Source organism: Molothrus aeneus, chromosome 1 (genome assembly GCF_037042795.1).
Source record: "Molothrus aeneus isolate 106 chromosome 1, BPBGC_Maene_1.0, whole genome shotgun sequence".
Lineage (NCBI taxonomy): Eukaryota > Metazoa > Chordata > Aves > Passeriformes > Icteridae > Molothrus > Molothrus aeneus.
In genome coordinates, this window is record NC_089646.1 from 119,410,684 (window position 1) to 119,437,022 (window position 26,339).

A 26,339-nucleotide genomic window follows, 5' to 3' on the forward strand; every position below is an offset into this window, starting at 1 on the left:
ACAGCAAAGCCCCCGGGCATGTGGTAAAGGTGTTCCTGTAGAAGGGACACACGTGACCACTCTCATCTGAAGGATGTTTCTAATTTCTTTAGCAGTGTTCTTTGCACCACAAGATCTTTGACCCTACAACGGTTGAGCTCCTCCTGTAACTTCCTGAGGAGAATATGTTGTCTATTCCTGAGCAGGATAATTTAGACATACAAGTTCTGACAAGGCAAAAGTGTCCTCCTTCTCACCAGCTTGTTAGGTCTACTCTTTGCTCAGCAAGATGATGGGTCTGAAATACTGTCTTAGACTCCTCACTTGTAGCTTGGAGCCTCAACACAGATATTTATTCTGCACTGATCCTTGGTCTCTGATGCCTCAGGGAGATTTCAGAATCTGTCCTCCCAGCTCTTGCTCCTGTAATCTCCTGGAAATTAGAAGTCCCATTGCAAACAAAGATGAATGTGTTCCATGGAATCTCCTCAGCTACTCTGCATCTTGATGCACATTGAAGTATTTTAAAATGGTAGTTTATATGCCAAGCCATGAACAAGAAGCACTGGGGAGCTCTCCCATCAGGATAGACCTCCTATTCCACTGACTCTGTTAGAGGGTTAGTAAACTTGTCCAGAGACAGGAATATAGAAAATGGAAGAGTTGGAAGAACTAATTTATTCATTTAATAGCAAATAAATTTCCAAAATTATGCATCAGGGCCTTGAGTTTCACTGGTGAATTGATATTGTGTTACCCTATATATCGTGATATTAAGGGGGAAAATGCTGATACCAATTTTCTGGCTGTAGACTTCAGGAAAAGATAACAATATACAATAGAAAAACAGGATGAAAGAAAGTAGACATGAATTTTTAAGATCTAAAATAGCTTTTATAGTTAGGAGTTTTCACAGTCCTTCATATTGCTGGAGAAACTCAAAAGATACATAGATGCTAAAAAAACCCCTACTCGGAAAAGTAGACAATGTGGCTGAAGCTTGACTGTAATCTAATTTAGATTTTGTGAGTAGGATGTGGAAAAAATGGTCTTAGTATGAGCTAGTTTCACCATCATGTTTTAATAAGGAAAGTGAATGTTTTTTCTGTGTGCACATGCGTGGGAGGCACAACAACAGAAGTAAATTCCTGTATCTGAAGTGTTAGAATTTTTATGTAGCTTTCACTCTTTTGGAAATACTTTGCTTCAGGAACTTCCCATTTTTAAGTTCATTATAAGGACATAAAAATAAACAAATTGCACACACATGAGAGGCAGCGCAAGCTATATTTCCCAGCCAATCCATGAGTTTCTTCCCTCCGTCTTTAATCCAGCTCTGTCAGTATAGCAACATAAAATTTCAACAAAAGAGTATTTTTTTCCCTGAAGAGCAAAATTTGCTAGCACTCTTTATTATGTAATGTATTGAGAATGCAAAATGTCTGGTAACACTGATAAGTCACCTTTTTGACTTATAAAAATATATTCCCACTGATTACTAAAGCAGTGTTGCTTAAGGCTAATGGCATAATAGATACAAATTCATCCCATAATTCTTTTAATCTCAGTAAATATATTGCAAATGTTTACTATCTATTGTGGCAACATAAAGCAGAAGTCATAATTAGCCTAAACAAAACAAATCATAGGAGAGTTTTAAAGTGTGTTTCCAATTTCAGAAGAAAAAAAAACCTCATAGATTTTTCTTTTTTTTCTTTTTTCACATCTTGAATCAGACATCAGCAAATGTGTTTGTATGTGTGCATTTTCCCCAAAGCACTGAGAAGAATGTCGTGTGAGAATTATCTTTTCCACTCACAGTCATGCTGCTATTTGGTCACATTTCAATCCACTGAAAGAAAAAAAGAAGGTGGGGGAATTGAAAGCCCAACAGAACTGCTTAAATTATTTCAAACTTCAATGGTGCTGCAACCCTTAACAGAAGGCAGAGCTCAGTTGTGTCCATGGAACAGTTCCACATTTCTTAAAAAAAAAAAAAAAAAAGCTAATAAAAATTTTTAAAGCACAGACATTAACGAGCTAACACAAAAGATTTATTACTTACATTTATTTTCTTTTCTTTTTCTAGTAAGCTTCTGCATTCTCCAAATAAGAGAGGCAAATTTCCAGCAAGTAAGATTCTTTCCCTCCTTCCTCACCTTCATGTTTCACTTGCCTCAATTGCTCCTTAAATTTTTTAATTAAGATCATCTTGCTTTTTGATTCATTGATTGTAGTGACATTGTTCTTTATGTTCAGAAGGTGATAAGGAGTGGTCAAGTTTCAGGTCACACTGACTTTGTTATTTTAAATACTGAAATACAGGAAAATCTGTTTTATAAGACCCCTGAGTTATTTTTCTGTCTGAAACAACCTTGTCAGTAGGCTGTGTTTCTTGCTAAACAAAAAATAAAAAGCTGTGTTTTGCTGCTGAAAAATCTGCCAGAACAGTAAGGCAGAGGAATATTTTCATATTTTATCAACCAAGAAAGTACACATATAATTGAGGGCTCATTAACCCTCATCAAGTCACACCTATAAAATTTCCTGTTTCACCTCCCTCCCCCTTCATTTATTCTGAGTATTAGTTAATATTTTAAGTCTATTTTGTGGCTGCCAGGTCTTCCTGGACATCCCTTCAAATGCAAATTAATAGTTTTCTCCCCTCAGAATTGCATACAAGAAACATGGGAATGCTTTGCACCCTGAAAAATTATAATGGCTGTGTAGAAGTCTATGTCAAAGAGATTCTGTTGCCTTTCTGGTGTTTGTAAGATGACACATATTTTTTGCCCCTTTCCTTAGTGATTGATGGTATTGGAATGATGATAACAGGAATATCCCCAAAGTCTTTAGTTCTATTCAGAATTAGTACACTTGCCAGATAAAACAAATCATAGATGCATAGAATTATAGAATGGTTTGGGTTAGAAGGGACCTTATAGATTGTCTAGTTCCAAACTCTCTGCCATGGGAAGGGCCACCTTCCACAAGACCAGGTTGCCCAAGGCCCATCCAACCTGGCATTAAACACTTCCAGGGATGGGGCATCCACAGCTTCTCTGGACAACCTCTGCCAGGGCTTCACCGCCTTCACATTATAGAATCTCTTTCTAATATCTTATCTACACCTACCCTCTTTCAGTTTGAAGCCTTTACTCCTTGTCCTGCCCCTACATGCCCTTGTAAAATGTTCCTTGCCAGCTTTTTGTAGGCTCCTTTTTGTTACTGAATGGCTTTTCTAAGGTCCTCTCAGAACCTTCTCTTCTGCAGGCTGAACAACCCCAGCTCTCCAAGCCTGTCTGCAGAGGAGAGGTGCTCCAGAGCTCTAATCTTGGTGGCCCTTCTCTGGGTGTGTTCCAACAGTTCAACATCCTTATTGTGCTGGGCGTCCCAGAGCTTGATGGAACACTCCAGGTGGGGTCTCATGAGAGAGGAGCAGAGGGGAAGTAGAGGGGAAGAATCACCACCCCTGACCTGCTGGACACATTTCTTTTGATGCAGCCCAGGACACATTTGGCTTTCTGGGTTCAGGCACCATTGCTGGATCATGTTGAGCTTCTTGTCAGCCAATACCCCCAATTCCTTCTACTCAGGGCTGCACTCAGTTCATTCTCTGCCCATCTTGTGCTTGTGCCCAGAATTGCCTCAATCGAGATGCAGCTCGCCCGACTTGGCCTTGTTGAACTTCATGAATTTTGCATGGACCCACCTCTCAAGCCTGTCACAGTCCCACTGGGTGGCATCCCCACCTCCAGGGTGTCAACTGCAGCACACATCTTGGTGTGTTAGGCAAACTTGCTGAGAGTGCACTCAATCCCACTGTCCTTGTCACCAACAAAGGTGCTGAACTGTGCCACTCTCAATACAGACCCCTGAGGGGCCCCATTTTCACTGCTCTTCTCTTGGACATTGAGCCACTGACCTCAGCCCTCTGAGTGTGATCAGCCAGCCAATTCTTTATCCAACAAGTTTTCAATCTATCAATTCACACATATCCAGTTTATAGACAAGGAGACATTGTCAAATGTTTTGCACAAATTCAGGTAGATGACATCGGTTGCTTTTCCAATGCCATAACCTCTCTGGTTATATCAAGGAAGAAAAATCACAAGTTCTATATAAAGTAATAAAGTTATATTGAACTTAATATTTTTCTATTATTTTAGAGTGTTTATTATATTTCTATTGCCTACTATGTTGGCTTTATTGTTTTTTTACTTCAATACTCTTAATGTTCAAACTTTTGGGTTTGTTTTCTACATTTATGTCATAAAGCAGAATTTTCCCCTTTGCTCTTTTGAAGTTAAGAATTGTGTCTAGTTTTGTCACCAGCTAGCTAGCAAAGCACTGGGAAGCAGACTTGAATCCTGTAGACAGCATTTTTTCACAGTGTAGCAAAACAGATTCCTGCATCGGGCTATCAATTTTTTCAAGCATTCAACTGGTACTGTATTCACTAAAATAATGAAAAATTAAATTATTGAAGTCAGTTGTTTCAAAAGAAAAAATATTTATGTAGCTTAATTTTATTTAATTTAAGTGGGTTGCTCATGACTGCTAAAAGCAGTATTTAGTCTTCAAAAAAGTGACAGCAAGTAGTTTTCTTCTGTACCTTCTCACCCAGAAATGGGCATCAGGAGTCATGTAATTGATGCTGAAATGCTCTTTGTATATCCAGTATATTGGTAGCAAGTCATCTTCAGCTGTAAGTTATCAAAAATGCTTACAAATTAGTCTGTGAGATAATCCTCCTGAGTTATGATTATCTAAAAGCATACGAGATCAATTATAACTGTGCTGTTTTGAATAAAGAAATAGATGTTGTATTGATCTTCATAGACTGATCCTTTTTTTTTTAACAATAGATGTTTCTATTGTGATGGCAATACTGCTGAATGAGTGCTGAAGTCAGTAAAGTTCATAAGTTGCTGATGTTTGGTGCCTTTTAACTACTCTATCTTCTCAATCTATTATGAGCAAGGCTAGATGGCCTAATAACAGTGCCAGGCAGTGTGAGAACTCTGTGTACACTGAAGATCCCTTATATGTCAATAATGGAGTGCAGTTCTGAGAAATATTCAATTATATCCTTATCCAGAAATACCCCCTACTGCCTACTGAAGTCAATGAGAAAGACAAAGCCAGTCAGTGCTTGCATAAATTGTGGTTCTTCAGGCTGCTTTGCAATCATTCTTGTTGATAGTCCAGCAAAAAATAGTATTGAGTAACTGGATTTGGATTCTGCTGTCCATTTATTGGCAATTGTGAACTCTACCACCAAAATATCTTCCAAGTCATTTGGTTTTCAGTGAGTTACATCTGCAATAATATTGCTCTTCTAACTTATATATAGAATATTTATACATATAGAAATGCCCACTGAAATCACAGAGTTGTCCACTGAAATAAAGTTGCTCCCGAGTGAAATGGGAAACTGCTGCATGAGGTCATTCTTTGTACATCATAGGTCTGAGGAAGAAATGAACATGTCTCGGGCTGAATCTGTAGGAAGATGTAGGTCTGGTATTTTCCTGCCTTCTGGCCTGAAACTGAGTGTGTAAATTTAGGTCTGTCTGAGATGAAGTGAATCACACACAACACTCCCTGCAGTCCCTCAGGTCTTCCTTGGAGGCTTTGTGACCGTGTTTCTTTTGTGAAATTAAGTAAGATGATTGCAGCCCCAGGAGATGGTTACAACCATGTATTACCATGTATTTCTGGAATGATTTGGAAATATGTCCCAGGTATGGAAAAAGTCCTGCACACAGTAACCTCTCCTGTGTTTTATGGGTTATCTATGTTATACAGGGAGGATTTCTCTCAGTGCCACACATGCATTTACATTCCCCCAAATTCCCAAACAATATGCCATCTGGCAGTATCTAAACTCCTGCTGTTCAAAGGCAGGAACAATAAATAATAATTTTATGTATTACAGTGTGCTGTAAGCCTTTCTCATGATGGGATGCTGTTAAGTTTCCATCTGTACCGCAGTTTGGAAATGTGTTGTGACAAAGTTCCTGGCTGTATTAAGAAATTGTATTAAGAATTTTGGTAGTAAATGATGCACAGAAACCTGAGGAATAAAAGTAAGAAAAGAAAACTTAAAATTCAAATGCAAATTCTTTAAACACAGCAGTATTTCAAGCAAAAAATGAATCCTCTTTTTCATAGAATAAAACTATGGTATAACCTCCTTTCAAAAGCTAAGTCATAATGGACTCTTTTGTACACCTACAGGAAAGCATTGTATTTTCATATGCTCATGAATGTGGAAAACAGGGATATGGAAACTTTGACAATGGTAGTTACCATCTCCATATGTATTTTTCTGCTCTGTATGGACTTGTTAGTACCTACTTAGGTAAATGGAAAGATTCCTGTTGATTCCAGTGCTATTTGACTCTTCCTCTGTATGTCATTCAAGGGCTTATTTCATCATTTCTCTGTTTCATCATCTAATATTATTCTTTTGTATGTATAGATAAAGAGATTCCTAAAATCAGTGTTTCACCCCAGATGGTGCAATTAGGTGATTCTTGATTTTGTCTTATCATGTCCTTGAAATTAACATCTACAGTGTGTAGTGAGAAAAAAAATGTATATAAAAAATCATCTATCTCTCTCAGTGATAGAGGGAGATATTTTTTACAAATGAAAAAAATAAATTTTCTTGTCCACAGCTTACCGACTGTGAACACGAATGATGTAAAGATGTTTTTTTAAGCATCTTCCCTCTGTTTAATTTGCTGTTCTAACCATTGTTTTCTTCATTAGCTTAGTTTCATCTTAACAATTTGTTTTATTTTCTTTGCTATTACATTCTTGGCCATTAGAAAGCCCTTTCCTTCCAAAAAATTCTTTGCCCAATTTGTTTCCCATAACAACAATAATAATAGGGGGAAAAATACTCCTTTTAATAGCAATTTAAGGGCCAAAATTCATCCTTTGGTACTTCTATGCAGTCACGCTTTCTGTGGCATTTGCACTCATATTGCTAAGGCTAAACATCTGGCTTTATGCATCACAGCCCACCTCTCCATGTAGCTACAACAAGCAACAGTTACAAAACAGAGTAAGGCCTCATTAATGTTTTAGAACTGAAGGAATAAAATGCTTAATCATCTTGAAGTATTTGCATACCTCTCCTTCCTTCGCATCCTCGTGTACTGTAGCTGATGGCTGCTATTTCCTCACATCATGAGTCTTGGTCTAGCTAACACAGTAAGTGGAAAAAACGTGTATGTCTTTTCTGAGTTCTTGGCCTTTAGTTATATCACAGATTTTGCTGTGGGAAAAAAAAATGTTCTAACTCTCCTGTTCATTCATCCAGCTCCTGTGGGAAGGGCCCTGGTGCACTCACCCATCCCTAGGGCTGGTCACCCAAGAGTTATGGCACTCAGAAGGTTGGCAGAGCATTGCTGGCTCCTCTGATGTGGTCAAAGGAGAGCTTGTGTGGCCATTGGGACAGACAAGTTGTGTTGAGGGTCATTGACTGTGAGAGTGCCTTTCTTTAATCCCTAACCTCTTGGCCCAAGCAATATACATGCCCAAGGGTGCTGAGGGTATCCAGAGAGAAAGACAAGTCTTCATTAGTTTAGTGAAGACTAAACTAATGCCCATAACTTTATATGAAATCAATGGTGAGCAAAAAGGTTCAATAGCTAGTGACAATGTCAAAGAAACACTTCAGTCTGATTATCCTAGCAATTACTACCCTGCTAAAAAATTGGAAACCAAAAAACAAAAAATAATACATTATTAAAAGCTGGACAAACTAATCTTTCAAATAAAGAGATCCAAAGTCATATAATATATAATACAATAATAACATTAATTTTCACTTCTGTAGTTATTTTATGCCTGCGTATTTTTTAAACACTAAGAGTGTTCAGCACAGATTATGAGCTTAAATTTTCAAGGTGAAAATGCAGAAGACCTACTGGTTTTCAAAGCCATTACCAAACTGAAAACCTAACAGCACATTGGTTTGTATTTTGATTTATTAGGAAGCAGGCTTAACTGAACTAACTGAATGGAATCTAAATAAGTCTTGCTGGATTTCTGCTTGCACCTGCAGAAGCAGCTTTAGAGAGTTATTGCCCTCTGTAGATACTGTACACTGCCTGTATAATCTTCTCAAGAAAATAATTAAATAAGAAAAATAATTGTTTATAAATGGAGAAAATTGCAGTACCAATGTATTTTGCTGTAACTGCTCCCTGCTGAAATTTGAGACCATGGTCCCAGTGAAGTTTATGGGACAGCTCAAAAAAACATTTGTGTATGCAATGTTTTTCTTACTGTGCTGAGGTTTACTCCTAGAAGTAAATTGATAGGTATAGTGATTTCTTTGGGATTTTTTTCTTTCAAAATATTATTAAGTTTATTGCTTAGAAATTGCTATAATTTTTATTGGTTTATTTATTACAGAAAAAAAAGGACTGAACTGAGAGTGGAAAAATAATGATAATACTTCTTTCTTGCATAAGAAAAAGGTAAGATTTAGAGGACCATAATACTACAGGAACTTATTTATGGCATACTAATAACTATGAGGTGATTTGTTAAGTTCCCAAATACTGGCAGCTTTTGATTTAAACTTATTTAGACCTCCACAATCTTGGCTGCCTAAAAACTGATGATTTAAAATTCACAATCCTTTCCAATTAACTGAGACAATGAGTCTACTGTTTATGCCACTGTATTAACCTGTTCTGCATTAGAGAAGAAAAGGTTACATTTCATTTTGTAGCAGCATATTAGGCTTGTATGTATTTCAGGCTCCTCAATTTTGATTTATGCTATCTCCAGTTTGGGTTTATTGAAGGGAGAGTTCATTCTTTCTTTTTTTCCTCCCACTCCATTCCGTGGGAGCTATAAATGCCCCAGTTATCCTGGGAATTTTTTTTTTTGGTCCCAGGTACCCAGCTGTGACTGAAATAATGCTCCCCATCTGTGTTCATTGTTTGCATTGATGGTGTCTGTGCAAGTCACCAGGGCTTTCCTAATAAGGTTCAGTTTGACCTTTCAGAAGTTCTCAAATGAAGAATCTAAGTGCACTCACCAACCTCAAAAGAGATAGACTTCTCTGCCACTGCCCTTACAAACAGCTGTAAGAGGCAGTAAAAAATGACTGTTCCAAAACCAAAGTCAGCCCTCTGAGCTGTTCAAGAGTGTGCAAGCACTGCGCAGCTGGGGGCTGGCTGTTCTTCCCAGAAGCGTCATGCACCAGATGGAGGGAGATCCTGGAGAAGGGGAGCAGACAGACTGACAGACAGAGACTTCTCAACAGAGGAAGAGGAAGTCCAGAGAGACGCCCTTTAAACTGACAGGCTGATTTTTAGGCAGGAAAGCACTGTCTGGTGGTTTCAGTGCCCACGTGTTCAAGACAAGGGCTTCAAGCTCCACATGCTGACTTCTGGTGTGGTGACCCCTGGTTCTCCTCCTTTTTTGTGAGAGCACTGGAACTGGTGTGACAACACAGGGAGCCAAGTGAAAGGGCTGACCCACCTGAAAAATAATCTTGTTGGCTGGTTTCTCTAACAATTTTGGTTGGCATGGTTAGTACTTGGAGAGATTAGTTCTCTCACCTGGCTCCCCTCAGCCCCAGGAGCGTTTGTGCTGACACATGCAGGGGAGACTCGCTGCCAGGATGGTGGGGGAAGGTGGTGTCTCTTCTGTCAGAAGCTTGTGCCGAGTTGAGGCTGAAACCGTGGCTCACATCAACAAAATATTTACTGTGTTCATGAAAATAAATGAAGCAAAGCTCTTTTTTTCTGTCAGGGAAACCTTCTGACTGAAGTCACCCATGAGATCCGGAACCTTAATAGTAGCTTGGTTCAGGAGCAGAGAAAATTGATATTTATCTGTTGGTTTTTATCAAAGGAAGAAGAAGAGGAAAGAATTCAGATTAATAAAGCAGATACTGGTAGCTACCTTTTGGATGCCTAAAGACAAAATTGAATAGTTTGTGCTAATTTATATGTTATTTCAATATTATTTCATTTTAGCAAAGGAAAAATGAACAATTATGAAAGCTAAGACAAGTATCTCCAAACCAGAAATTTCAATTAAAATATTACAAATATTCTCAGAAAATATCCTGACAAGTTACAGAACTTAGTGATGGACATCTAGATATTTGAACCATTCATTAGAATCTGGGTATATTAAGGCTCTAAGTTTCAATTATTTTAACTATAGCAACATGCTAACTTGCAAGCAAGGTAATTATGTGTGATAAACTTGATTCTATAGAGTGATTCAGCAAAGTAAATAGGAATTCATAAGCTAAATTTTGCAAATAAATTCTAACCCCAGTATGAACAGAGCTTGTGTTGCAACTGTGTGATTCCTAGTAGTTATAAGTGTTAATGTGTTCTCCCCTTTTTGCAGGTTTTGCCCACAATAAACTCACTGAGCAAGACATATGGACTTCTATCCAATGCTATGAAAATTAACCAAGGCACATTAACTTCAGGAAATTTTCAAAGGTACAAAAATAATATGTGTATTCAGTAATTAATTTAACCAAATAAGCCATCAGCTTGTGCTACATAGTTTAAGTATTATGTCAGGTCAATAATTAAGCTGTAGTAAATCTGGAGGTCCTATTCTGCCAAACTTTAAAGGCTCGAGACTAACCCAAGGCCCCTTCACAATTTAGTAACCCAGTGAATGATTACACAGATAGCTTTTCAATCCGAGGTTTGCTACTATTAACTTTCTATTTTTTGAGACATCCAGGAATTCTATGTTTTGTGGTTATTGAATAATATCCTGTGAAAAAATGTATGCTGTCTTGCATTTATGAAAAGGAATATTTAATAGGCTTCAGTTATGTCAAGATAAAATGCAGTTTTCCTGTAGGGAAAGATATACATTAAGCAAAAGTAATGGTTTGGAATTTTCCCTTGTTTATGTGAACATGACGATTATGAAAACTTGAACCTAATCTCAGTGTATGCAGCTGGTCATGGTAAAGAAAAAGCATTTTGCAAGCTGTCTTATGTGACTCTGCCAAAGCAATTCCAAAGTATCTGTGGTAGTTCTGTGCTTTCAAGGTCTGGCTGACTTTTAGGTGGAACTCATAGCAAGTTGTGTGGTGACCTCGTGATGTGGGAATTATGGCAATAGACTCAGTATCAAATCATACATCTCAGCTTAACAAATAAAAATATAAAGCCACATGACAGAACACAGAGCAGGGAGTTTGAAATGCTCTGAGATTCATTTTTTCCCCTCAGCTATATTATTTTCTGTCACCTCATTTACATAAAGTATTTCTGGTTAAACAATTTGCAAATGCATGTGATTTAATAGCAGGTATTCGTGTGGCAGAGGTAAATTTGGACTTAAAATTAAGACATTGCTAGCAGTGAAAGACAGATGGTATACATCAAGTTTATTTCACATGCAAGTCTTTGTATGGAATTTTCTTGGAACCAGTAACTTTCTGACATGTTAGCTCATAGTTTATTTTAATTACAAAATATCTAAGTTTCCAGATCTTCAGATAATGTTTCATAATTACTAGAATTTACATAAGCTTATTCAATCTGCTTTATTTTCCCTCCAGATGTGTGGCTGCATAATGGTCCCATATAAAGCAGATATTATTTTCTTGCATGCAACATATCAGAATATCCACACTTTCCTATACCAGTGATCTAGTAATTAACTTAATTTCCAACATAATTTTCTCTCCCAGCTTTATCTAAATTTTTACTACGTTTATCTGTAGGTTTATCTATAATTTTCCTATGTTGCTCTTGAAGAGGTTAACCAGACTAAGGCCAAGAAAATGCATGCCACAGATTTCCACAGAAGTGGAAGTTATGAATAATACTATATAGATGAGTGCTCTTGATTTTGATGGAGAGAATGGATCGGATTATTATTTGCCATACCTTCCAGTCCTACTCAATGAAATGACAAGTGATCATTTTGGTCATGTTCCCAGTCTACCAAAGGCAGGAAGCCCAAATAATCTTAAGAAGGATGTTATATTGGAAGAATTCCAAGCAATTTTTGCAGATCCAAAGGTTAATTTATTTTTTTTAAAGTTTGAACATTTTTTATCTAATGTGAAACTTCAGTGGTTCACTCTTCATTGACTACATTATCTGCTGTTCTAGAGAGATTTTAGAAGTTTATAAACATACCTTTTCTCTACAGATTTAGGGTCATAGTGTCATAGTGTCTCATACACTGAACCTATAACTGTGAATGTACAGAAATGTAATTCACATTTGTCAGTATTAGGAATGCCTTTAGAATATTTACTATGAAATAAAGTGCTATCACTTGAACCATGGATAAAATAGTTGGGGAGTTCCAAGAAAAATGTAAAGGCAACTTTTTGACCTGAAGCTTAAAAATCATGTCTCTTATGTATATAATCTATTAATGACACACTCAGTGCAAAGACTTTTCTGGCACATTATCTACTAACATTCCACAATCCAACTTCAGTTAAGTTGAATTCTACTGAACCCTGGGGGTCAGATTTTTAGAAATGTATTTTCATTACTGCCCACACATGTATCCCAGTTCCAGCTCCAAATATACACATAGGGTTCCCAGTTTATTTTTGGGAAGTGAAAGAGCTCGAAAATACCCATTTCAGTCCATCTGAAATGAGCATAATCCTGAGATGAGAGCTGGAGAAGCTTGCGTGTTACAGGACTTAAGAGAGTGAGTCTGTATGAGGTCAAGAGTATGGGGCTGACCAGCAGCGTCTCCAAGAGAAACCCAGGTAGATGGTCAGATGGGTCTCACAGAACAGTTCAGAAAAATCCCAGCAGTCAGTAGTTTGCTAGGAGAGGTTGGGAAGCTGAGGAACAAACACATAGAACATTAGAGCATGTAACATTTTCTTGCAGTTCAGTGCATCACTCTTCATTTTACTGTGTGCATACTAAGAGCCCATCAACAAGGTATTGCTGAGAGTCCTGCTTGCAGGTGTACAGCAGACCTACTGTCTTTTTTTAGGGCTCCTTTTTCTGTGCTGTGATACTTCATTGTTACTATATGTCTACACGGGATACAGCCAAGTTGTGCTGAATCTGTAATAAGCTTTTCTCTAGCCAGAATCTTGTCAAGTGTTCTCCTTGTCTAGAGGTTTTTCTTTCTCTCCTGCTAAAAGGTCACAAGGAAATACCCATCAAAAATAGGGAAAAGTCTTTAGGAAAACGCTTTAGGAAAAGTCCTCTAACACATACAGAGAAGTGCATCTCTGTATTGTGTGCCTATACTAGTTCAGACATGAAGGCACAGAAAGATTATCTGCCAACAAGCCTGACAAGAAGCTAGTCACTTCTGCATACCCCCTGTGTGATCTCAACTACCAGTGACTTTAGTTCTCTGAGTAGCATATTCCACTTTTGCCAACAAAACTGATTCTTTTTCCTCTCATGTTGTCAAGCTTCTCAGTTAGGAAAAGTGGATTATGTAGAAGAGAATTATTAGCTGAAAGGTAAGGGGGGAGTGGTAAATAATCTCAAACTACAATACTTATAGCTGAAAAATGAGATATTAGAAAACTGGACAAATTTGCCCCTTCTTTTCCTCTCCATTTTGTGACTTTCTTGCCTACATCATATTTCTGTTCTGACCTGGTAAAAAAGAGCCTTTTCCATTTGGTTTTCTTTCCCATCACACTCTCACACATAAGCCTTTCCCATGTTTCTCTATATACGCTGTTGATTAAGATCTAGAGAGAGTTTTTTTACAGACTGTCAATACAGTAGAAAGTCTGTGATCTCAGAGTTTTCCCTTTAGAAGCTGTGAAAATGAAGATTCTTGGCTTCATTTTTAGTATATCTGTAACCTACCACATGTCACTTAACTTGTTTGCCTTTGTGGCTGCTCATCCCTATTAAATTAGTTCACACCAGTAGAGCTGCAAAGAGAAAGGATGAGGTTTTTCTCCTCGTTTCCTCCTGCTACTTAGTGGGAAGGGGTTCTCAGCTGCTGATTATGTTGCTTCACTGGTTTTCTTGCTGGCTGTTTCTCTGCACCACATGCCTTAATGAGGAACAGGCGGTCAGCAGTTCCGTGGGCAGCATGCTCAGAGTGTGCTTGGGAAAAGAGACACGGGCAGGAGTAAAAGAGATCCAAAGAGCTTCCTTTCCAACCTGCACCAAAAGGAAAGCAGGAACTTTTTTTCTAAGTTTACTCTTAGGATTTCAAGATCAAGCTGTCAAATTGCTAGTCTCTGGAAGTATTTATGAACCTTTTCCTGCATTTAGGTGGTGGGTTTTTTCCCTTGTAAGAGCCAAGTCACTTCCTTCCTGTCCAGTATCAGTCATTACTTACTGGAGAAATGTAACCATGCAAGGGCACCAAAATGAAACATGCATGTCTGATAAAAATAATGTTTCATGTAAGAAATGTTTTTAAGGTGGATATTGTAGACGAATTGTATGTGTCATTATTTCCTCTACCTTCTCCCAAAGATTTCCCATCAGATGAACCTTTAAAAACTGTGATTTTTTTCAACCATTCTCTTCTACTGCCAGTAACTTTATCTAAAAGTATCTCAAGATTTTTCTTGCAAAAATGCAAAGTTGCCCTATAAAATAATTTGGATTTTAATTATTATAGAATCATAGTAATAGAATGGCTTGGGTTGGAACACACCTTAGAGACCATCTAGATCCAAATCCCCACCGTGGGCCAGAGCACCCTCCACTAGACTTTAATGCCCCATCCAAGCTGGCCTTGAACTCTTCCAGAGACAGGGCATCCACAGCTTCTCTGGGTGACCTGTTCCAGTGCCTCACCATCCTCATAGAGAAGAATTTCTTCCTAATATCTAACTTAAATTGATTCTTTTGCCTTTTAAAGCCATTCCCTATGTGGCCTTGTAAAATGTCCCCCTCCTGCTCTTCAGTACTAAAAGGCTGCCCTAAGGTCTCCCTGGGACATTTTTTTCTCCAGGTTGAACAATCCCAACTGTTTCAGCCTGTCTTCAGAGGAGAGATGCTCCAGCCCTCTCATCATCTTAATGGCCCTCCTGTGGATGTGCTTCAACAGTTCCATGTCCTTCTGGTGCTGGGAACCCCAAGAGCTGGATGCAGCTATCCAAGTGGGGTCTCACGAGAGTGGAGTAGAGGGGTGCAATCACCTCCCTCAACATGCTGGCCATTTTCTTTTTGATGTAGCCCAGGGTACAGTTGGCTTTCTGGGCTCAAAGTGCACATTGCTGGGTTATGCTGAACTTCTTGCCAACCAAGTCTTTACCTCAGGGCTGCTCTCAATCCTTTCTCTGCCCAGTCCATATTTGTGCTTGATTCACATGCAGGACCTTGCACTTGGCCTTGTTCATCTTCATGAGGGTCACATGGGAATCACATAGGTATCACATAGTATAGTCTGGGAAAGGAAGAAAAGAATACTAGAAAGGAAACTCTTTTGTGACTTTACACATTAGACCAAAATGACAAAAGAAAACTGTTAAAACAAAACCATGCAAACAGGCAGAACTGCCTAATGTCAAGTAAGTGGTGAGATAAAGTAATATTAAAACTGTAAATGCTTTTTGAGTGAGGTATATGGGTATATGGGTAACATTTTTTCACAGAGGACTTTTTTGGACATCCAGAAAAAAATTATGTATCTGCAACTGCTTAAATCTACTTGCAGTGAGAAAAGTATTTGGATATGTTTATATATGTGCTATTGACATAGCAATGAAGCAGCTTACTGACTCAGGGCCAAGAAACACTAATGGTAAAACTTTCCAGCATTTGTAGTTGCCTTGCAGTTTTACATAAGACATCATTTCTTATTGTTGCCTCAAGTTGTAATCATTTTCCCTACTGCCTCCTTACTTCTGGGGAAGAATTCAACCATGTTTCACACTTTATTCCTCATGTGGAAGAAAAATTCATGGGTTTCCAGCCAGGTTTGTGGTTCCTAATCTACAGGAATGTGTACAGAGGAGAGAGAGGTGTATGTATGAGACTCCCTATATAAGATATCATTCCCTTCTCAGCTTCTTTGGTGCTACATTGCAGTGAGAAAACTGATGCCCTAGTTAATTGGATAAGCTGGTATTTAGAGGAATCTAGTCCCACCTTCTTGCTCTGGGCAAGACTTTCTGTGTGACAGCACTACAGCCAATGCCCCAGGGAAAACATTGCTTCACCACCTCACAGGACAGACACATTTAAGAGTGAAGTGCTTGGGTAATGCAGTAGTGGGATGCTCATAAATGCCACAGAGAAATCCCAGGCTTCATGGCTCAGCAGCCGTGTATCACACAGGGAGCACATTTATCTCCAGGAACTGATCCTGGAAGCTGCAGGCCACAAGAGTTCCCACTGAAGGCTTTCTCTGACCCCTCAGTGATCAGAGATTCTATGGGATTTTGAAATCCTGTGAGATGTAAGTTAAGATGACTAAGGTAATAAAATATAAACACTAATTAACAAAGCAGGTCTTTATAGCCATTAAATTTATATTTATAAATACCCAGAGACATGACTGAGTGACAATGTTCAACCATGCAACAAATTAAAAGCAAATAAAGATATGATGACACAGTAATTGTAACTGAAATGAAAACATTCTTTACCAGCATTTTTAGATTCTTATACACACATTAACTTTTTCTTTTAGGTAGCAGGCCTTCCCCACTTCATAGTTTAAATGGTACCAAATTAAGCCATCACGTAAACTGTGTGTTCCTGAATATTTAAAGCTCTGCATGACTATTGAAATAATCCAGACAACAAAAGAAAACAGTTTATCTGTGAAAACTTAAGACTTCGAACTTCATTTGTAATTTAGATAAATTCATAAATATCCCCATGGCCATGATGCCATGGAATTGGTGAACTGTGTTTGCACAGCCTAATGCTTAGGTTACACTTAAAATTCCAGAAGGATTATAGTCTGCCGTGTTCAGAACATAGTGGCTGTATTTTATGCCTCAAGGTACCCAACAGGATCATGATGAATTTTTAACCATATAAAAGAAGAGGTGCATTTTAAAAATATTTTGAGGTGGAAATGGTGATTTTTATTTTTTCTTCTATCTTGTACCAGCTGCTATTGTACCAACTTCAGAATGCATGATCTGATTCTCAGGTGCATGGCAATTTTCGGCTGGGTCTGGTGAGAAAAGTCTCTGTTGAGATTTTTCTTTCAATCTGAGTATTGTATCACACACACAACATAGGCTGGGATTAAAATAAAGAGAAGTTAAAGTGAAGCATGGTGCTGAAATACATCATTAACAAAGATCTAACTATTAACTCACAGGCTATTAACTAGAATAGAAAATACAGCAATACTTATAGGTAGAAAAAATGGTGGTAAGAGAGCTGAGTAGATCTGTCTCATTCCAGGAATACATGAAAGGTAGAACAGCTCTACTGACTTCTGAAAAATTTGTGGTGATATTCATTAATGTGCAACTCTGTCATAAGACCAGTATCATAAAGGTTCCATGTCTTCTGTGGTTCATGGTGGTTACAGTGACCCTGTTAAAGCTATTCAGCTTCTGCAAGCAAGCTTACAAACATAACTTCTATTTTAGAAATCACTGTTACTGAAGGTAGATGGGCTACACTAGATACATTTCTGTAGAAAAAGTTTTTTGCCTCCAAAAGTTTTTTTTTAGATGTCCTATATAGAGTTACTCGTTTGACTATCACCATTATAACAGCTGAATGAGACATCTACCTTTGGAAGATTTCTCTTCTGGTTTTGCTCTTGCATTAGTTCTAAATTTGCTATTCACCAAGCAAGTTTTGCTGAGTAAGAAAGCATCACTTTGCAAGTTGAATTTTCAGTGCAGGATAATAGTTAATGTGCATTCTTGATCTGTATATTGAATAGTGGCAAAGTAGTTCTATAGATCAGTTTTAAAATGCAAACTTGAAATGAGTGCACTTTCTGTCTAAAAACAGCACAAGAGATTTCTGGCTCTGATGTTTCACTCTCTAGTTTTTTGTTTTGGGTTTTTCTTTTTCTTTTTGTAGACAGGTCCTTTCTGTAAGTATAAATAAAGTAAAACATTTTCATGTTGCACTGTTACTTCACAATATGAAGAAAACAAGAGGGATCACCCTTTCACCCATCATTGAAATGCAGCCATTTCAGTGATGTGTCATTTTATGGATGCTAGCAAACTAAACAAGGGGTTAATGAGCACTAGAATAATATATGCTGTTAAAACTGCAGAGAAAACTGAAAAACTGTTTTGATAAAGGGAGATGTTTGACCTGCTTCAAGCTATAAAAGAAAATTTGTGATTCTCCTAAGTCCACAAGCCCTAGATTAATGTTAGTGTCAAACTGACTCTGTGTTAAGCTCATTTGATGTACCTCTGGGCTATAAGATGTTACTTTGCCAGCAGCAAAGGTCACATGTTTTCAGGTACTGACAGTGCAAGTAATGACAAGTCATTTCTGTGTTTGAGTGGTTCAGGGTCTTTTTAGCTTTCATTCAATGAATTTGGCAAAGTGTAGCCTCTGCCCAAGAGGGCCCTGTGCCTTTGAGCATACAGCTGAGGGAATTATTAAACTTCCAGCTCTGAAATCTATAGCCTCATTTAGTTCAGACCTCCCAAAGGAATGTTTATGCCCTTAGCTAAATAGCAAACAATTTTTACATGGGTGGAAAATTTCTTCTTGATCAAAAAAAGAAAGAGAAAGAATCATTTATATATTTAGCCCTAAGAACATCTTTTTAAAAATACGTTTAGGTATGGTAGGTCAAACTAGACTTACAATTACGGTTATAGAAAAGAAGAGCTTTTGTGAAACTTTGTGAGCACCAGTCTTAAGGAAGGAAGCCTGATCAAATAGCTGAAACTCAGGAGCAGAGCTGAAGTGCTGCTTTCCTGGTTCCTTCCTGGGTTGTTGAGTGACAAAATAAGTCGTGTAACAATACCAAGATTTACACAACGTTGTGAGTCATCTCTAACAGGTAATCAGAAAATACATTAAGCTACTCAGATGGGAGCCTGGAACTTCCCAAACAGTCACAGAGTACACATGACTCCTCCTGTGCATTGGAGTGGTGAAGAGTGCTTTGTGAAAAGTTTTGTTCTCTGAGGCAAAAGGTAATAAAGGGAGTTTAGGTTAGAATGCTCTGGGAACAGAATTTGCTAAGTATTATCTGACACCTACAATCTCTGGGGAAGGGTTTTTCCCTCCCAGCATGAGATCTGAGCAAGGGGAAATGATAACAGCTTGTAGTGGATGACAAGGGGGTGGATACCCCAGATAGCTGTCTCTTGCACAAACACAGATACAGTCAGTCTTCTCTGAGAAACAGATGCTTGGAGCCTGAAGTCATGTCCTTCCTCAGTCTCAGTGCTTGCTTTTAGCCTCTTTCTGCATTATCCCAAAATTTTTGTTTGATAAGTAGCAGAAATGTCTCAAAAATGCCAGCAGCCCATTGCCACATCAAGAGATCTAACCTGCAGAACTAAGGCCCCCCACTTAGCATATGGATCTTACCAGGACCAGCTTTCCTAGGAGAGGTTGTATTTAACCTCTTGTCACCATTGCCTGGTGACTGAGGAACACTCCTGGCACAGAGCTGGATCTCCAGATGTCTTCATGAAGAGGATCCCTTGAAATTGAGACTTCCAGTTTCTGATGGATCCCCAGCATCCCATGAATTTTCCATGAACAGAGTGTGCCTCACAAATAAGAGTCCTTTAGAGAATTATGCCTGTTTTGCATCTCCCAAACAGCTTTAGCTAAAAGGCAGGATCTCAAGCAATTAGTGCAACACAGACAGGGTGACAACTGAGCAGACCCAGAAGCCCAGCATTAGGTCTCCAAAGAACTTGAGGTATCTTAAGCTGTGTAGCACGATAGGTATGGATTATTTTAATTGCTCTTGTGAAGTTAAGCCCCTGAGTTTCTCTGAAAGGGCAATGATGTGATTTGTGGCATACTTGCTGAAAAGCACATTGGTTCATGCTGTAGTGACCCAAGTACCAACAGAGATTGTTAATTTGTTTGTATATGTGTCACAGTCCCTAGAAGTGCCTATAAAGGATTTAATTGAACCTGATTAGCTTAATCAGCACAGATTTGTACATGGACATGCCTTTCTCACATCTGTGCCATTTGTTTCACTGCCTCCTTTCTCTTTTTCCTTTAGTCACATTTTTTCTTAACAAAGTTTATAACTTTAAAGTTAGACTTTAATAGACTTTTCTCTGAGTATTTTCCTTTTTATTCTCTTCTTCGTTGCATTTTTATATCTGTAGAAAGTTGCAGAAGGTGTAAAACTGGCAAAAAGAAATATAAATAGCAAAAAGATGAGACTAAATACCTAAAAATGCAATATAGTTTGCCCTCAAGCTTTTCATGGCAAAATTTGGCATCTGGACATCTCCCTGAGCCTGCTTTCCCTGTTTTCCCTCCCTTTATGAGAAAATCAGTGTACTAAGTTTTAAATGCATGCATAAGAAAGGGACATAAAACATGTATGTGTGTGTGCACCGTCAGGAGATGTCGATGAAGACATAGGTGTCACTTCTAGCCTTGTGACAATCACTGCTTCCCCAGACACAAGCTGGGAAATCATGAAAATTTATGAAACTGTCCCAACTGTGACTATTTAATCTTCTTCCTCTTCTTCTGTTGCTTTTGTACTTGTACAATAATTGTACTTTTGCATGCAACTTGAAGGAGCATCACCAGGGAGATTTTAATTTAGGTATGTATGGTAGGTTGATTACAGCCTAAAACATTCAAATTTGCACTTTTCAATATCTTTTCAGTAAAAAGGGTTAGGCAGTATGTCAGAAAATGACACCAATTACCTCATCTACTGAGCTGGATCAAGACACTTAGACATAGGTTCTAGGACGTGAATATCTGAACTCCCATTATAGGCAATAGTGTTTGAGTCAATACAGCCAGTGGAGCTTGGACAGTGAAATAATTTCCAGGTTCCCCCAACTGCACAGGGTAGATTGTCCTCTGACTGTTGTAAGAGCTTAAAGACCTACCAACATTTTGAGAATTAAATCTTGATGTCAGCAGTGCAGAGGTGAATCCTGTCCTGTGAAATAATTTAAGTAGATGCAGATGTATGTGTGAAGTAGACAGTGATTGAATTAAAACTGTTGTGATTGTAACATGAATAAATTCCTATTCTGTTATGTAGCCATCAGGTGTAATTAAAATCCAGTGTATGGTTAACTGGCTTTTATTTACCTATCACAGGAGGGATATATATGCTGTATTTGTGAGGCAAGTAACTCTAGATTATTTTTTTCATATTTAAGATATTCAGGGTGGCCAGTAAACATTTAGTAATGCTAACCCCCATTAAGCATTACATAAGTCAATTACACTTACTCATTTCCAAGGAAAATATTAAAACCAGAAGTCAGAGAGCTAGTCCTGTAGAGTTTGAACAATTCCAAATAATGATTAGTACCATACTTGTTTAGCACTAAGTATGATGAAGGCCTCAGGGTTCATACCACAAGACAGGCTGATCCCAAGACCCATGGAGCACTGACAAAGTGCTCAAAACAGACCTGAAGTGATTCATAGATTTTCATGCTCAATCCCATGCATGGGGGTGAATCTGACTTTCCAACCTTCCTTTAAATAACAAGATTCAGTCTTGTTTTTCTGTTCAAAACTAGTTGCTGACAGCCTAGAAATAAAGAAAGGTTTTAATTTCTTTTCAGCTCAGAGCTCTTAAATTTTTCTGTCTCAGCACTACCTTACTAGGTATGTTGGTTGTGCACCCATTCAGGAGCAGGATACAGTCAGCACCTAAATTATCCATGTGTTGCAGATTATTCATGCCACAGGTATCAGCTGAAGCAGAGAGCTGCATGAATGCTTCTAAAGTCCTTCCAGGAGCATCTCAACTCTATAATCAGTACAGCTGCTTTTGAGTTACACAGAACTGGAGATCATAAGCCCATATAAGTCTTATCTGGCTCCATAGTAAGCCAGCTCCCTGGGAAACACAGAGACTGGTGGTGTCGACCTGTATCCGGCTGGGGTTTATTAATTTTGGCTCAGTGCTGCTCTGCCAAACCCATAGTGGTGCTGGCTTTGGTGGCAATCAATCTGACAGGTGACAAGCGGTGGAGGGAATGAAGCAATTACTTCTGAACCATGGTCCATTTTTCTAGAAGAGGAGTTTGCGATTTATTAGAGGAGGCACTGTGCTACAAAATTCCAGACAGTTTGGCCTTGGTTTAAAAATATATTTTTTAATTTTAAAAATTCTTTTATTTTATTTTAATATTCTAGTTTCAACTAACATGTCTTTTTGAAGTGACTAGAGGAGTTGCATGGACTTGTGTGCAATCAGAAAAGTCAATTCTAGATAGCTATAGATTGAGGAGACTTTAGTGCTTTATTTAGTTTTCATAGGATAGATGTTTTTAGGCTGCCAACAGCTAATCCATTTTAAAGATGTCTTTCATCTTTAAAATGTGCTTCACATCAGGAGACTTCATTGCATCAATCCTAGGCTGACACTGACCTGGACTGCTCTTGAAAGCCTATGGTATGAAATAGCACTCCAGCACTAATTTTTCAATTTCTCCAAACTTTTAACACCAGTTCATATGCAGTTTCTTCGCATGACAGTGAGACACATATGTTCTAGACTAAACTTGAAAGCCTCGACTCAGATTTAGTAAAGTCTTAGCAGTTTATGGTGGCTGCGAAAGTCGCTCAGTTAAAGCATGGTGCTTCCATATCTGATGGAGGCACTTCCAATAAAGTTATTCCTAGAGGCCCTTGGTTTTATTTTGCCAAGAGCAGAGAATTCTGAACAATAAACTTTTGGATAATTCAGTAGGATTCTTCATGACTTTATGTTAATTTTTCCCTTCAAAGGTTCTATTTCAAGTAGCAGAGGTTCTAAAACTATAATGTCAGCTTGTGTATAATGACACCAGAAACCTCAAACATTCTGTTAGACAATGGGAAAGAAAATACATGGACAAGACAGAGACATGACTAGAGAAAATGTAACAAGAAAAATATCTTAATTGTGCTGAAGAAAATATTTCTATGGCCTGCAAATATTTTTTATTTCTATAGCAACTTATCATCAAAAACTTTCTAAAATATTAATTGAGTCTCACAATTTGAAAGGTGGATAAGAGTTACATTGGGATGGTCCTGTTTTTCACTGGAGTACAGCCTGATCCACTTGTGATTGATATTTGACAAAATACAAAGCTGTTGATCCAGATGGTAACAATCACATACAGAAAGTATTTCTAGATCAGAACTGTAGTCAAGATTTTGATCCAAACTTCCTAGCATTTAATGTAAGCAGTGGCAGAATTAAGACGCTGCTTAAACTGAGAAGGGAATTACTGTCAGCATTGTCTGTTAAATGCATTGGGAACTGCCATAAATACAGGTAGTTCCAACCATGCCTTGCTAATTGCCTGGGTAAGTCCCTCAATCTTCCCTTATCAAAACAAGGACCAAAGACACACCATGTGGAACAGATTCTGAAAGCTCTGTGGAGCCAGAAAAATCTGTTGCCTGTGACCCCAGAGAAAATTTCACATTTGGTAAGACTTCAGTTTGATTGTATTTCTTTGAGCCTTTCTGCTATAAGTGTTTAATAATTTGAACTATGTCAATAATTGCCCAAGTTTGCCTACATGAGCTAAGTCATTTAAGAAATTACTTAGGAAAGTAATGAATTTGATGAGAGTATAAGTTAAATTAATTAATCATCAGTTAGTCACGGTCTTGTGTCTAGACAAGCAACAGTCTTGCAATATGCAGTACCTGGGGCCAACAAGTAAAAATACGCCATTTCACATGAATCTTTTATTTCACTGTGATTGTGGTAGTGTATAGACACACTATAACTTAATTAAAATGCAAAACCCAATGTACTTTGTCCTTACAGTGTCCTTACTGTTTGCCCTTACAGTGATGTAATCCAGATACTGTATTCTTCAATTTAATTTCCTCAGCCTGTTGGAAAAAGAAAGCCTCTTTCATGAAAGCACATCTTTCCCTAAAGCTTCAGAAGTTTTAAGTGTATGTATGTAACTAGCAAACTAATCTGTCTTCAAGTTGCTCCTGTTGCAGAACTGTAATTCAGATAATTCAGAAAACAGAAAGTTTTCTGTACAATGCTCAGAACCATTTCTTTGTAGATGAAATTCAGTGCTTATCACAGCATCTAGAGCAGCTTTTGTTAGCACATCCTTTCTGTCGTGTAAGTCTTCTGGAGCTGAATGTTCTGCAGTAGCTTCAGAGCCTCTACAGAGCCTAGTGTGTTTCTAACAACTCATAGCTACACATGATAGAGTGCTGCAGCTGAGCTTTGATGGGACAAGGGTTTTTATATCCGTAGTGGATTTTTATCCAAGAGGAATCATGTCTCTGTTTTAACAGCAGAAACTTTTCAAAAAGGCTTTTGTGGTTTCAGCTGTCATTTTCAACTTTAAGGATCTAACTTCAGGGCAGTTTAGCATATTTAGCATTCGCTTGACAGACCCTTGGTGTGTCCCTTATCTCTATCCAACAGTTTCCTACCTGGAAAGCTCCTTTCAGCTCACTTGAGTGAACTTTCAGTCCACTGGAGTCAAACTCTTTCAGGTGCTTCTGCAGCTTCTTTTTACTCTGTTTCTCAAATCTGTGTGAACTGTACCAAAGTTAGCAGAGCTGAAAACAGAGCAGTAACTAGGAATTAAGAAGCTGATAACACCAGTGTGGCCAAATGTACTAATCATAAAACAAAACAGTAAAATTTCACTGCTTGAATAAAAGTTTGCTTGTTATACTATACAAATTCTTTTATTTTACATTCTCAGTGGAAGAAGGAATAAATGTGTCTTTTTTATGGGATGATTTAGTTCATTCATACCATAGCCATAGGCAAAATTCCTCAGCACACTATATTTTGCTGTGAAAATATTCCTGTTCTGAAGTTAAGTTCAAATGTTTAGTCACCTAGATATTTGAACAAACGAAATGTTTAACATTTCATGTCTCTTTTTAACAAAGTCCATTTTATATACAAAAAAATGCTCCTAGCTAATTCTTGAATTTACTTTGTACCAACCCCAGTGCCAACTGCACTGAACCCTTAAATACCCAAGGACCAGGTGCAATAATATGGAAGTACAGTAAAAACAAATTACTATATTCACCTTAAGTATATTGACTGTAGAGGAGGCCCTGCATTAGCAAGGTGTCCAAGGAACTTAAGGCAATTATGTGATGTAAAGCTGTAGTGCAATACCATTATTCCCAGCCTTGTAAGATGGCAGCTTTCTTTTGTCTGGGAGAAGAAACAATGCTTCTGCCTGTTTCCCACTTCTCCCCTTCTGTCCTATCAAAAGGAGGACAAGGACAGGATCCTCACCAAAAGATTCTCATGAAGAGGGAACTGTCTCATGCAGGAGGTACATACAGCTCATATCTTGATAAGATGGCTGCAAAGCAGAGAAGGGTTGAAATTTCAGACTAATATGGTTCTGTGGCTTCTTATGTGGCATCCCACTTTCTTAGATGTGAGATTAGCTTTTATTGTAAGGCAAAGAAACATGGTATTAAAACCTTTTAATTCTATCAAAGTGAAAACCAGGCTTCAGAAGCATGCAGCTGGTTTGTCTTGGTTTGGCTTGGGTGTGTTCCCTCTGATTCTCTGTCATTAAAGGAGGCACTGAAGAGCATGGATTAAATTTTTAACTTTGACCAACTAACTGATTACATTAAAAAAGTAAGTTGGATAAAATTATTCAGATTTGCTTGACAATATCTTGAAAACAAGTTCCCTGCACAGCTTTGCATATAAAGTAGAAAACACTTACTTAAAGTGACTTGACTACAGGATTTGTACAAAGAATCAGAGGCAGAAACAGTAGTCAGAAATAAATAATACTTCAAACAAAGTGGAGCAATAGTCCCTGACAGTTTTGTTGATTGATTTTTTTAAATTTATTTTTATTATTTTTTTGAGCACTGAATGATGCTTTGTTTTAGTGGGGGTAAGTTGCCCAAGATAGCAGGCTCCATGACAGTGAAGTCATGTTTTGATTAACATCAAGACTCCTAGTGACCTAAAACAATTCATTGTGCAAACATACGAGAGTTCAAAAAAGTAATACTCAGAATTAATGATGTTTGGTTATCCATTCTCCAGTGAGGTTGAAAACACAGATGAATGTGGTGCACTTCCCATTCTGTGTCATCAGATCTATCTTCCTCAGTCCTGAAGAAAGCACATTTTTAACACTGCCAGCTCATTCTCCTTTATCAGACATCTCAATTTTTGGCATCATATGATTCTAGGAAAACTTATCTCTAATTTGCAAGAAAGAAATAAACATATTTACTACCTAGGATTGCCAAAATAAT

At 38.0% G+C, this 26,339-nt stretch overlaps 1 protein-coding gene across 1 annotated transcript in view; it reads left to right on the forward strand.

Moving 5' to 3' along the window:
• The window catches only part of SULF1 (sulfatase 1), a 123,445-nt gene that overhangs the window by 14,228 nt on the left and 82,878 nt on the right, over positions 1 to 26,339 (forward strand). The window contains exons 3-4 of the mRNA XM_066563819.1: positions 8,416 to 8,480; positions 10,381 to 10,478. The gene's annotated coding sequence lies outside the window, so the exon portion shown is untranslated. The remainder of the gene's footprint in view (positions 1 to 8,415; positions 8,481 to 10,380; positions 10,479 to 26,339) is intronic.